Source organism: Meles meles, chromosome 6 (genome assembly GCF_922984935.1).
Source record: "Meles meles chromosome 6, mMelMel3.1 paternal haplotype, whole genome shotgun sequence".
Classification (NCBI taxonomy): domain Eukaryota; kingdom Metazoa; phylum Chordata; class Mammalia; order Carnivora; family Mustelidae; genus Meles; species Meles meles.
In genome coordinates this window covers 53,696,026-53,710,645 of record NC_060071.1, presented here as the reverse complement: position 1 = coordinate 53,710,645, position 14,620 = coordinate 53,696,026, and the positions used below count along the sequence as shown (strand labels likewise).

At 38.7% G+C, this 14,620-nt stretch overlaps 1 protein-coding gene across 12 annotated transcripts in view; it reads right to left on the bottom strand.

The window, feature by feature from the left end:
• HNRNPC (heterogeneous nuclear ribonucleoprotein C) overlaps window positions 1-14,620 on the bottom strand; it is a 67,374-nt gene that overhangs the window by 51,372 nt on the left and 1,382 nt on the right. For 7 of the 12 annotated variants that reach the window (XM_046007489.1, XM_046007499.1, XM_046007500.1 and 4 more), the window contains one exon: window positions 10,528-10,553. The exons of 3 other annotated variants lie outside the window; for them this stretch is intronic. The gene's annotated coding sequence lies outside the window, so the exon portion shown is untranslated. Of the gene's footprint in view, window positions 1-9,809; window positions 10,417-10,527; window positions 10,554-14,620 lie in introns of those variants that run through there. 2 more of the 12 variants (XM_046007497.1, XM_046007498.1) reach the window with 1 other exon arrangement.

The following is a 14,620-nucleotide window of genomic DNA, read 5'->3' as shown; positions in this document are numbered from 1 at the left end:
AACCTTCATAATCAACTGTCATTATTAAAAACTGTTATTTGTCAGGGTAGCTCAGAGGGTTGAGCCTTTGCCTTCCTTAGGCTCAGGTCATGATCTCAGGGTGCTTGGATCAAGCCCCACATTGGGCTCTCTGCTCAGCAGGGGGCCCGCTTCCTCTCTAGACCTGCCTCTCTGCCTACTGGGATCTCTGTCAAATAAATAAACAAAATATTTTTAAAAAAAGAAAAGAAAAGAAAAATGTTATTTGTGTGCTTCAGAGTGTTCTATCAGACTTAAGAGGAGGGGGGGCCGCTGGCTGCCTGGGTTGGTAGAGCACGTGACTCAATCTTGGGGGTTGTCGGGCAGAGCCCCAAACTGCACACAAAGATACATAAAAATTAAAAAGGGGGAGTGGTGCCTGGGTGGTTAAGTGCCTGCCTTTGGCTCAGGTTATGACCCCAGAGTTCTGGGATCCAGCCCTGCATCGCACTGGACTCCCTCTCCCTCGTGTTGTGCTCTCTCACAATCTGTCTAAAAGAAAAATAAAATCTTAAAAAAAAAAAAAAAAAAAAAAAAACCAACCTTTTAGAAACCCATCATATTCTTTTTTTAAATTTTTAATTATTTTTATTAACATATTATTTGCCCCAGGGGTACAGGTCTGTGAATCGTCAGGCTTACACACTTCACAGCACTCACCTTATCATGTATCTTTCCCAATATCCATAACCCAACCACCCTCTCCATACCCCTCCCCCAGCAACCCCCAGTTTGTTTTGTGAGACTACGAGTCTCTTATGGTTTGTCTCCCTCCCCACCCCATCTTGCTTCTTTTTCTTCCCAACCCCCCAAACCTCCCACTCTCTGATTTCTCCTATCAGGGAGATCATGTCTTTCTCTGATTGACTTACTTCCCTCTGTGTAATACCCTCTAGTTCCACCCACGTTGTTGAAAATAAGCCTATCATATTCTTTTTTTTTTTTTTTAATATTTTATTTATTTATTTGACAGAGAGAGAGATCACAACTAGGCAGAGAGGCAGGCAGAGAGAGAGGAGGAAGCAGGCTCCCCACGGAGCAGAGAGCCCGATGTGGGGCTCGATCCCAGGACCCTGAGACCATGACCCGAGCTGAAGGCAGAGGCCCAAACCACTGAGCCACCCAGGTGCCCCAGCCTATCATATTCTTAACCAGAGCAGCCTCTATACCGAACTCCTCTTGACAAACATCTATTTACTTTGGGAACATTTTAAGCCATTTTAAAACAAGGGGTCCCCAAATCTTCAAGTATCAAACAAGCATTAGAAATATTTATGGGGCACCTGGGGTGGCTCAGTCATTTAAGGGTCTGCCTTAGGCTCAGATCTTGACCCTGGGAGACACACTCCCTACTCAGCAGGGAGTTTGCCTCTCTTTCTCCCTCAGCCCCTCCTCCCACTTGTGTTCTCCTCAGCTTTCTTATGCTCTCTCAAATAAAATCTTAAAAAAAATTCTTTCCCCTTTTTACAGGGAAGAATTAAGATCAGCATTTCAAAATTACTTCAGTAAGGTCAATAAATTTCAGCTGGGAACTAAAACATCAAGAACATATGAAATATATAAAAATAGTAGTAAAAAGAAGGGCACCTAGGTGGCTCAGTGGGGTAAAGCCTCTGCCTTTGGCTCAGTTCATGATCTCAGGGTCCTGGGATTGAGCCCCCGACACTGGGCTCTCTGCTTGGCAGGGAGCCTGCTTCCCCCCGTCTCTCTGCCTGTTGCTCTGCCTACTTGTGATCTCTGTCAAATAAATAAATAAAATCTTTAAAAAAATAGTAAGTAAAAAGATACAAGGAGGACTTACTATTTCTAGTATTATCTAAAATTCTTTGTGAATGAGAATCCACAGTTTAATTTGTATAAACCCCTGGTAAGAACACTATCCTTATACATGAGATTCATGCTTTTAAGTTTTAGGGGTCTGTCTTTAAATCAGAATTTCCTTCAAATGGTTTAGCAAATAACAATGAAAGAAAATGAAACTATGGCAATCTAGGTGGAAGCTATACAGAAATTCATCTACACGGATCTGCAAAATTTAGTTTTTTAAAATTTTTCTCTCTTCAGCTATCATTTACCACCAAAAATAGAGTGGTCATATTATACGAGATGTATCATTTCCCTTAATATCATTTCCCTAAGAGCTGTGATAATTCAAAATACATCTACTTCAATTATATTTATTTCAATTACTAGCTTAAGTGATATAACCATTTACCCATTCTGCCTGTTTGAAACTAGTTGATTCTTACCCTTATTTGTAATTTGGGGAGTTCATTAGTTCAAATCTTACACATAAAATAGTTACTTTTTACTTTGTATTATTTCAAATTTACACAAAATGGAGCCACACCATGATCCTCAATTTTACCCCCAAACACCAAAAACTCTTGCCACAAAGCCTATCAAAGTTTCTAAGTCACGAGCAAGCAATAAAAAAGGAATGCAAGTGGTCTAGACCTGTGTTTCTCTTTACTGTACCCAGCCCAGCTCTAGAAGAGAGCACTGAAATTCTGTATTTCTATACAGCTTCCAGATGATGATGATGATGATGATGATGATGATGCTCTTGTTGCTGCTGGAGCACAGACCATATTCTGAATAGCAAAGATCAACAATACTTACTGAGAGAAGATTTAATTATCCAACAAAATATGCTTTTTAAAGTCTATCATGGAGACATGTGTTTGGAAAATCAGGATTTTTGACCTAATTTACCAAGATAATACTATGTCTTTTTTGTTGTGTAACACCCCAGTGGGATCTGGGGAAGCACACAGCTGTCAAATAAAATATATTAGCATTTCTCCAATTATATGCATAATCAGTCATTTAATTTAACAGACTATAAATAATCTCACATCAACTGACGTCAGGCTTGTCACCAAATTGTCAAACTAATGAAAAAATTTTCCACATATATTTTTACATTTCTGAATTGTAAATAAAAGATCTTGGACCAGTAGAGGAAATTGTTTTAATAAGGAAATCCAACTTAAATTTACACTCTCCATCACTCAGATCTAAGCAGCTAAAACATAGGATTATACCTAAATCTGAGTATTAACAGTAAAATATAGAGGAATCGCATCTTTTGCTACTCTGACCTCAAATTTTATCAGCAATGAGAATAAACATGCCCAAAGTCTCTCAAATTAAAAAAAACAAAACCTCTAATAAAGGAACTTCTCAAAATCCAGAAAGGACCAAGCAAAAAACATGTAAGCAAAAGTCAATCATCCTTGTTAATACTCCCACAAAAATGAAACACAATTGGGGAATGACTTTTTCAGCCCCCACAGTAGTATTTTAGGGTCTTAAAAATATTTTTTTGACAATGATTTTATTTCTAAGTCCTTATCTTTCAAAAATATATACTGAAGATCTATAGATGAAATATATAAAGGATCTGCTTCAATAACAAAGCTGAGAGGACAGATGCAGGTACAGATTGAACAAGATTACCAAAGGACTATTAAAGCTGGACAATTTCATGGAGATTATACTCCTCTCTCTGGGAATTTTTCACACTAAAATGAAAACAGCATCAAATATATGCATACACAGATCTAAAAATAAAATAAGGGCTACAAAATTTTATTTGTCAGACTGTTCAATTATGTGTGAAAGGGAAAAATGGGAAGAACCTAAGGGCCCAAAATAGTTCTATTTAAGTAAAATACTGTGTAAGAATCCAATACATGTAGCTATTTAAATGTTCAGATTTCTACTAATTTTATGTTATGTTCACATGAAGTAAAAAAATTTTTTCCACTTTAACGTATGTGCTGCACTTATGAATGACTTTTTGGAAAGCCTATACTTGAGTATACATGCATACTCAAGAGAGACTTTTTTTTAAAAAGATAAAGTTCTTCCAAATTTTGTCTACAGCCCCATCTTAAGAAGCACAATAGCCTATGCTCTCAAATGAAAACCTGATTCCTTCCACCACAGCCAAACCGCATCTTAAAGCTGTTTTCAACACACACACCAAGTTTCCCTCCAATCCTAATATTGTTTTACTGTATCTTTCAAAATATTTCCCTATACCTTTATATAGATGATCAACTTCTATGTGTGATGGAGAAAGGTGCCAGAGTACCCAGTGGGGATGGGGAAGCCTGAAGGTCTAAGTGAGTTTGGAAAACATCAGTGAGGCCATGACCTTTGAGTTAAGAACCTAAATGAAATGAGAAACCTAAACTTAGGAATGTCTTGGGGAAGAAACTTCCAAGGAAGGCTCTGAGACAGGACCATCTAGCATTCAAGACTCAGTAAGGAGGAAATGTGATAGAGCAGAATATACTGTATGTATACAACTAGTAAGGGAGGAGAAGCAGAACAGACCATGTAGGTATTTTTTTAAATCACAAGTGAATTTTTTTTTAAAGATTTTGTTTATGTATTTGACAGATCACAAGTAGGGAGAGAGACAGGCAGAGAGTGAGAGGAGAAAGCAGGTTCCCTGCTGAGCAGAGAGCCCAACACAGGGCTCCATCTCAGGACCCTGGGATCATGACCCTAGCCAAAAGGCAGAGGCTTTAACCCACTGAGCCACCAGGTGCCCTTATCACAGTGAATTTTAACACTGAAAATAGGGAGCTACTGAGTTTCAAATGGCAAATCCTTTAAGCAGTATGTTTTTCCAACATTACATTTGAGCAGGACCAATCTAGATACCACACACCGGTGGGAAGGGGTAAAAGAAACCTTAAACCTACACCAATAATGCACAAGAGACAACTGCAGCTTGAAACTGGACCAAGCCATGGCAGTGTGATCAGTATTTATATTTTTTTTTAAAGATTTTATTTATTTATTTGACAGACAGAGATCACAGGTAGGCAGAGAGGCAGGCAGAGAGAGAGGAAGGGAAGCAGGCTCCCCGCTGAACAGAGAGCCCAATGCGGGGCTCGATCCCAGGACCCTGAGATCATGACCTGAGCCGAAGGCAGAGACCTGACTGACGCACTGAGCCACCCAGGCGCCCTGACAGGATACTCCACCAAGCCCAAAGGTGAGGTCTAGGAGAAAAAAAGACAAGTATAGCTAACCGAAGTATGACTATATGACATAAAAACTGGAGTTTCATTAACTGCAACTGGCAACGCTGGTTTGAGAGAACAGCAGGAGCCCCTTCTGGGACTTTTAAATTGATATAGTTCACATTCAGGGGTGCAGTCAGCTAGGTAACTAGACAGACTGGCATGTCATTCAAAGTTAAGTCTGGTGATGCAAGCATGAGAATCATTAGCTTAGATGGTATAGAAAATCATCTGACTGAATGAATTAACACTCTGAGTTTCAGTAAAAAAGAGAAATGGAAAGACTGAACACAGAGTACTCCAATAGAGTGGAAGAATAAGCCAGAAACAGAACAAAAACCTAAAAACTATGTAAAAAATGTTTCAAGGAGCAAAGTGGCTCAACTGGTTAAATCACACCAGCTGGTCGGGTGTGAAGAGAACTGAAAAAAGACTGCTAGATGTGGCAATACACCACTCTGGGATGTGTTTTTTTTAAAACCACAAATAGTTATTTCTTCAACTAAAACTCACTTTAAAAATGTGTTTACTTCCCTGAAATATGATCACATCCGAACATTTTATAAAATTATACCACAAAGCTTCATCTATCTAATTTACTACTTTGGACTCTCCATCATTTTCATTTAAAGCGATTAAGAACTAAGTATTTAATATTTTAATGATGGTATTTAGTTGCATACTCTTTAAAAATTTCCAGGGCGCCTGGGTGGCTCAGTGGGTTTAGCCGCTGCCTTCAGCTCAGGTCATGATCTCAGGGTCCTGGGATGGTGTCCCACATCAGGCTCTATGCTCAGCGGGGAGCCTGCTTCCCCCCCTCTCTGCCTACTTGTGATCTCTGTCAAATAAATAAATAAAATCTTTGAAAAAATTTTCTAGAAGTCCAGGGAATCCTGGGTGGCTCAGTCAGTTGGGCCACTGCCTTTGGCTGAGGTCATGATCCCAGGGTCCTTAGATGGAGCCCAACATGGGGGGGGGGGGGGGTCCTTGCTCAGCAGGGAGCCTGCTTCTCTGCCTCTGCCTGCTTGTGCTCTCTCTGACCAATGAATAAATAAATAAAATCTTAAAAAAAAAAAAAAAAAGGTCGTCGTCATCCAAAGCAGTTTCTTTTTTCAGGGGAGGGGTAATTGTACCCCAAATGAAGATCTGTTTTTCAAAAATACTTCATTATGTCAAGTAAAGAACAGTCAATCTAATATGATTAAGAGTTGAAAGGTGTAGACTTAACTGCCTGGGTTGACTCCATGTGTCACCATTTATTGGGTATGTCTAACTTAAGAGCAAATTTTTAAAATTGTGTTTCAGTGCTCTCATCTCCATAATACTAATGATAATACACAAAGGTTATGATGATTAAGAAGTTACAAAAACATTAAGTGGCGCCTGGGTGGCTCAGTGGGTTAAAGCCTCTGCCTTCAGCTCGGGTCATGATCCCAGAGTCCTGGGATCGGGCCCCGAATCAGGCTCTCTGCTCCGCGGAAGGCCTGCTTCCTCCTCTCTCTCTGCCTGCCTCTCTGCCTAGTTGTGATTTCTCTCTGTCAAATAAATAAAATATTTAAAAAAAAAAAAAAAAAAAGAAGTTACAAAAACATTAACAATGATGGACACATACATAGTAAGGTGTTCAGATTATTACTTCCAAAAGGGTCTACTTCATTTTTCCTTTCAAACAGGGAAGTGATCATCTAATGTCTTACCCAATGGGGTGTTAAGAGAAGTAATCAGTATCCTAGCGTCTGATCAACCTGTCCTCTTCAAACTAATTACATCTGCCCATTAATACACACACACAACTCATTTGAAACAGCTGGGTGAGTATCCCCAGGCCTAGGAGGGATTAAAAGATAGTGACCTACCCAGATTGGTCTTTTAATTTCGTGTTTTCCTTAAACTTTGTCCTCATTCCCCAGACAGCCAGCCAGAAGGAAATTCCAAATAGGATCCCAAGCATTCTCCAATGTCCTTCAAAGGATTCCTTTTGTTCCCAAGACAACCTAGATATTATATAAGGACCCTACAAGGACCACCAGTACATCAAGCTGGCTAACCACTTTGCTTATCTTTCCAACTCTGTGTCTTATTCTATGCATCCTTAGTGCCTATTCTCCAGTAGTAATTTTTGCTCTGAGGCCAAGATATCCCCCCATAACCTGTGCTTTCAAGTAGGATTATCCACTTCTGGATCTTAATTTCAACATCAATTCGAGGTCATTTCACTGGCAGTACCCTCCCCTTCCACCTCCATATTCTAAATTTGGTTCCCTTTCTATAACCTTACTCTGTTCTTTTCCTTCTAGATTATACAGTGCTCTTTGTCACTCTATTTCTCCTCTCAATGATCTTTAATACCCGACAGGACGGGGGCTATAGGTTTTGTTCACCCAGATACCCCAGCCTATTGAGGATTTTCAGAATAAGCACTCAGATGTCTAATGAATATAATCTCTACTTAAATGTTCCAGGAGCATCTCAAAAACCAATTGTTTAAATTGCTTTCTCCTACTCTTACCCTAATCTGCTCCCTTTGTTTACCCAACATCTATCCTGGGATAGCTAGCTCCTCATTATCACAGGAACCACCAAATCCTCCTACATTTATAAGCTCGTCCCTAGTTCCAGTACCACTGCTTTTGATGAGGCCAGCTCATTATTTTTCTGTGTTTTTACTATGTTCCTCATCACCTACCTCCAATCTTATTCTCCATTTCCACACTAACAGAATGACATTCCCAAAATGGAAAACTGATCTCACTCTCTTGGTTTAGAACCTTTCAATAGCTCACCAACAGTTTTTGGATAAAATACAACCTCCTTAACGTGGCATTAAAATTTTTACAATCTGGGGACGCCTGGGTGGCTCAGTGGGTTAAGCCTCATCATGACCTCAGGGTCCCGGGATCCAGCCACCCATCAGGCTCTCTGCTCAGCTGAGAGCCTGCTTCCCCCCTCTCTCTGTCTGCCTCTCTGCCTACTTGAGATCTGTCAAATAAGTAAAAATCTCTTTTAAAAAATTTCTTAGGGGCGCGTGGGTGGCTCAGTGGGTTAAAGCCTCTGCCTTCGGCTCAGGTCATGATCCCAGGGTCCTGGGATCCAGCCCCACACCAGGATCTCTGCTCCACAGAGAGCCTGCTTCACTGCCCCCCCCCTCGCCTCTCTGCCTACTTGTAATCTCTGTCAAATAAATAAATAAAATCTTAAAAAAATTTTTTCATTTTTATAATCTGGTCTTAATTCTAAGGTTCAGTTCAGTTCACTTTCCCTTAGCATTTCCTGCCCTTTTAAGAATCATTCAGGTACTCATTTTTACATGCTTCTGTAAGTTCTATGTTTACCTTTGATCACACCATGACACTGACTTACTCATCTGTCTCCCTCACAAGGTTCTAAGTCCCTGAAACACTACCATACCTTTTTGTATCTCCCCAAAACAGAACATGACCTACAAGAATTTGTAGGATTAACGAGGGACTGACAGGGAACAGGAGCCACACAATGACAGAAGAATAACAGGAAAAATAGCTTTCATTTAACAGAGGACATCAGTAATACTTGGACCTATTAAAGAAATTTTCCATTTCTCTCCTAGATAACCTCAGATCATTCTCTATCAATTTCTCCCATTCTGTTTTCTTTTGAGGATGCCTTCAGTGTTCACTTTAACTGGATTTTATTCTTTTAGTACAAGAAAAACAGAAATATGTGATTAATCCTAGTAATACACAGCACTGAATACGCCTTTAAAGATCATTTTACTTTTTCCCTCAGCTCGAAATCTACTACAGCAACTCTACAGTGAGTTACCACAATATTCCACTGTGGTCAGTAAAATACTAGAGGTTGTGGGATGCCTGAGTGGCACAGTCGGCTGGGAATTCAACTCTTGGTTTCAGGTTATGCTTGCAAGCCCTGCACTCAAGCATGGAGTCCGCTTGGGACTCTCTCTTTGCCCCTGCCCTCTAAAATGGATGAATAAAATCTTTAAAATAAAATACTACAGGTTGCTAAATTCTGAATTCTTTAGATCCTCATTCTTTCTGATTGCTCTAGAGAACACATTCCCTAACATTTGCTGGGCCACAAGTTATCACTGAAAAAGAGATCAACTCTGTATCTTTCCTGATTTGGATACAGATTAAAAAAGTTTCACTGCTTTTTGAGATTAAGAATCTACCTATCCTTAGAACAAAGCAAAACAAAAATCCTCCCAGGAAAATAGCTTTAGTTATTATTTATATTTATTTTATTTATATTTATAGTTAGTTATTAGTTAGAAGATAGTTTTAGTTATTGCAGCATGTTTCTTATGGTTTGATTCATGTTAAATTTCAGTAAGAAGAGCCTAAATGGAATACAATCAAGAAACTATTGTCACAAACCCAAGGTTATTCTGAATAACAGAAAATTTTTACTCATTTGCAACAATCTAAGAATAAACCCATCTAAGGTGTCCTTGTCTTATTGCTATTTAAGACAAACCAGTTTCATTCTGAAGTATATGTAAACTTCAGCTCCTCTTTCCTAGTATCAAAAATTGTCAGCCCAAGTTAGTTACAACCTCGTAATTCCATCAGCTTTTAAAAAACTGAGCTGGCATCCCTTGGGGGACATCTCTTGAGATTAAAAAAAAAAAAAAAAATCTTAACCTGAACATTTCCAAAAGCTATCACCTACACCGTATCAACTAGACTTAAATGGGTGTATTTCCTAGTCTCTGCAATGAAACCAAGTGGACCTCACACCTCTTACCATCACCCAGGAAGGGTGTGCATCTGTTCCGAAGGCCCCCCTGGCTCCAGGTCATCCTGGCTGCTGCTGCTCCAGGCTGGGCATCCATGTTGCTGCAGCTTGTGGTTTGTGAGGGGTAGTAGTGTACAGGAAAAGCAGGATGGGATTTCAAGGGTAACAGGAGGAAAATGGCTTTCTGGGAAAATGCCATCACCATCATAGGTGTTAAGTAGTACCACACACATTTTATTGCAGCACAGTTTAAAAATTTAACAAATGAAAGATTAAAAATAAAAAAAACAAAAATAAAAAATTAAAAATACAGACGTCCAGAGATGCTCTAAAACAGTTAAGTTAAAGATCAGGAAAAATAAGGTCACAGACTTAACAGCCAGTAAAATTCTTTCGAGCCTGGGGGAGGGGATGAGGGCAAGGGTGGGGTTGGGAGAGAAAAGGTTTATGTGATCAATCCACTTAAAAATGCTAATGCCTTCACTTTCTCTCCCAAGATGCAAAACTCCAAAGTCAATCAGGAGGCCGGAGAAATTCTTATGAACATTCAGAAAAACTCGATTTTAATCCGGTTAAAAATCATCAGTGTCATTATCATCATCATCATCACCATCATTAAGTATAATAATAATAATAATAATAATAATAATAGTAACTAGTAACAACAATAAAAAGGAAATCAGCGGAAAGTCAGGAAAAATGTAAAAAAAAAATTGGAATAACTTACTGTAGCTGAAGATCAAAAAAATCTCACTGTAAAAAAACAAAAATAAAAATAGCCCAGATTAGAAAAACGGGAGGTGCAAAAATGTCAAGTCAGTAAAGTTCATTTCTTTTCTTTTTCCAAAAGCAGTTTCCACAAAAACCGCAAGGGTAAAGTTCTCAGTAGCAGACAAGCAAAGCCCTTTCCACATCATCAATCAATCTTAAAAATACACGAGGAAGTAGAGAGGTCAGTTTATGAGAGGCTAAAAGGCTCCTCCTCCTCTAACCCAACTGCTGCAGAAAAAATAGAAATAGAAATTTTAAAAATTACATCTTAAATCCAAGTCCCGTTTTGGAAACAATTAAAAAAAAAACACCTGTTATATTTGCAGTAGTGCACACCAAGTTGCATCATTATGTTTAAAATGTCTTTATAAAATCAGTTTTGGAACGGGAATGTGTGTGTTCTGGAAGGGTGGGGAAGGGAGGTTAAAAATCAAAGCTGAGCTCCAGTGAGTAGGGATGGGGTTCGCCTTGCTGCCCTGTGAAAGGAGAAGGGACAGATTGAGTCAGAGTTCCTCAGAAATGTTGTGCCCTAAACCCCCAAGACAGAAACATCTGTCCATTTCATGTAACACATTCTGGTAAAGCATTATCATTACACTGGGAAGGGAAAGCCTCTATAAAACCATCACGTCTACCAGTGACTGTCTTCACAATTCTTTATCAGTAGGTGACAAAAATTTACTAAATATATGCCTATATTCCCACAAGGGTCTTAAAAACAAAAATCTACGAACGTTCATCTTGATATCAGCAGCTTGGACAAAGAAATTATAGAAAAACCAGGCCAACAGGGATGAAGAAGTGAGCAAATGTCAAGTATCAAAATTATTAAGGGGAATGGCCTATCATGAAGATACATACTAGAGATGACACCTATTCTCAAAACCTGTGTATCATCAAAACAAGACCTGATAGGTTCTATACGGGAAGATGTTTAAATAAGGAGCACATCATAAAATTTAGTAAGGAGCTCATCATTCCAGTGACAGAATGAAAAACCAAATGAAGGAGAAAAGATTACTAGAGTTACTGAATATTTAATGTCATAAAGTGAAAATTATGGTCCTTAATGAATTTGTTTCTGTGGTCTGTTTATAAGCTAGTATATGTAGCTCATTTCAAGATTCGAACTCTAAGAATCTCACACAACACTACACTAAAAAATAACATGCATGACAGACTGACCTTTCATCAGCTAAAAGATTTGCCAATTAGATTGTAGGTTTTTGAGAAAATAAGGAAATCACCGCCCTCACATTTCAATATTCAGCCAAATGGTTTTAATCTCCTTTACAAATGTCAGTAACTAGGGGGACCTAGCTGGCTCAGTTGGTAGAGCATGTGACTCTTGATCTCAGAGCCCTGAGTTCAAGCCCCACATCAGGTGTAGAGCTTACTTCAAAAAGCAAGGTGGGGGTGGGGGTCAGGGGCACCTGGGTAGCTCAGTCGGTTAGGCATCTGACTCTTGATTTCAGCTCAGGTCACGATGAGCTCAAGCCCTACCTTGGCCATGGGGCCTGCTTAAGATTCTCTCCCACTCCCTCTGCCCTTATCCCTCTTAAAAAACAAACAAAACCTTCAAAAAATTAAAATTAAAAAGTGTTCCTTGAGTCAATTATGTGTGAATGACTACATCAACAGAATAAGTACTAAATCTCTAAAATTTTAACTATAAATTTTTTCCAAGTAGCAGACCAGTTTAAGTGTAACCTGCAAATTAGTTTTACATTTGGATTGATGTGTTAAAATGTACAAACTATACAGGTACCTGGATGGCTCAGTTAGAGGAGCGTGGGACTCTTTATCTCAGGGTTGTGGGCTTGAGGCCCACAGTGGGCATAGGGACTTCTTAAAAATAAAATCTTTGGGGCGCCTGATTGGCTCCCTCAGTTAAGCATCTGCCTTCAGCTCAGATCATGATCCCAGAGTCCTGGGAAAGAGCCTGGCATTCAGACTCCCTGCTCTGTGCGAAGACTGCTTCTCCCTCTCCCACTCTCCCTGCTTGTGCAGTCTCTCTTGCTGTCTCTCTCTCCATCAAATAAATAAAATCTTTAAAAAAATAAAATCTTTTTTAAAAGTGCACAAAATAAAAGTTGTAGAAAAGATACATAGTTCAATATTATTTCTACAGCAGTGTTCGTGATGTCCAGTTATGGTGAAATTTCCAATTTTCTTACTTAAGTCACAGCTTGAACCCGGTACTCAAAATCTTCGGGGTGTATTAAGTAACTTTTGTGGCTCATCTACAAATAAATCCTCTGCACAGACGTCACAAGACAAAACGCTCACCAAGAAGTTAGTATAAAAAGCACCTGTTTCTGAAAGTCACGAAGAGGTCTTCTAAGAGGTCTTCTAAAAAGTTACGTTAAACTGATGAGCTACCACCTCATAAAAAAGACTAAACAATTTTAGTGCCTAATTAAAATGCTTTGCAATTAACAGTATACCTAAATTATACTTCTTCAAACCTCTGGGAGGTTTGGATCCCTTCTTCTAAAGCACAATTCTTGAAGTGAGGGTTGCCAACCAGCACCAAGTGGCACTTATTAGAAATGCAAATTTCCAAGGCCCACACCACACTTAATTAGAAACTCTGGTGGTGCAGCCCAGTAATCTATTTTAACTATTCATTCCCCTTACCGATTCTACTGTTGGTTCACATTTAAGAACCACTATGAGAGGTTAATGGGGAGCCTCTATCCCATAGCTATGAGTGGTATTAAAGTAAATCCAGGAACATCCTGACTTGTAGTAAATGCACCAAGAGAATTAAAAAACCCTATAGTAATCCTTCCCCTCCCCTTTAAGCCCCAACTTCCTAGTATCTAATGACACTTGCAGTTATGCTACATCAGATAGTGCTGGTTCTCACTTGTCAATCCTGTAATAAATCTAACATGTAAAAACCATCATCTTCCCTGAGCCCAATCTGAATATACATACTAATAAGCATGAGCAAATGATGTTCTCCATGACAATCACAGCTGCTTCAAGACTAAGTAAGATAGAATACAATCATTAATATATAAAAACTGCCTTTAGTAAAACTTTCTGTACTTTCCAGCCTTCTGACAACAAATGACTTGAGTAGAAGAAAATGGGTATGTCTAAGCACCCTTTTAAGTATAAAACTGAAATCCGCAACGTTTTTGCTGATTTACCTAATACAGTAACGGGGGCGAGGAAGATGGGGATAGTTTTCTGAACTCTTAGGCCAGGACTCTTTCAAATGTCACTCCCAACTTAACATCTTAGATATGACTACTTAATATAACCTTTATTATTAGATTAACTATTCTGGATTCATTCCTTGTTTCTTCTTACAGCAATTCCATCCAAAACAAAACTACATGCTGAAACCCACTAAAGACCTAATCACAAATTTAAGGAATGTTTAAATTCTCTACAGAAGGAATAGCAACCAACATCAAACATTCCATTGCAACCAGCATGGGGAAGACAAAAAGGAAGACCTGCAACTTAGTCATCCTCCTTAAATCCTTCCCTTTTAGCGACATGAAAATGCTATTAAATCCTATTTGAAAACACCTCTAAAACTGTTTCATACATTAATTCTGAGGCCCAATCTTTCCAGATGGATAGTAACTCAAAGGAGCTGTTTCCTTGGTACATGTTGTTCCCAAGAAACCCTATTTCTCACAGGTCAAGCAAGGCAAGAACAGTGCCCTTCAATTAATTTCAATTTTTACCAACTGTTATTAAATAATTTCTTACATTTCTTTATTTGCTAACAATATTTTTATTATGTTTATGACTTAAATCTTTTTTTTATGACTTAAATCTTAACTACTCACTGCCCTTATCTCATTTCTAACAGCTCTGTAGTGATAAATTAGTTTTAAGCCCATGTAATATACATGTTTATATTTTTTCTGAAGAGCAAACCTTTTAATCCCTATTACATTAGCCACAAGGTGAGAAAATTGAGAAATGCATTAACTATTCCATGTAAAAGTACTTTTACCTTCTCTCGGTTTCCTAAGGGATGAATTTATCCTGCAGTATTTGTTTAAATTTGCTAACAGTTT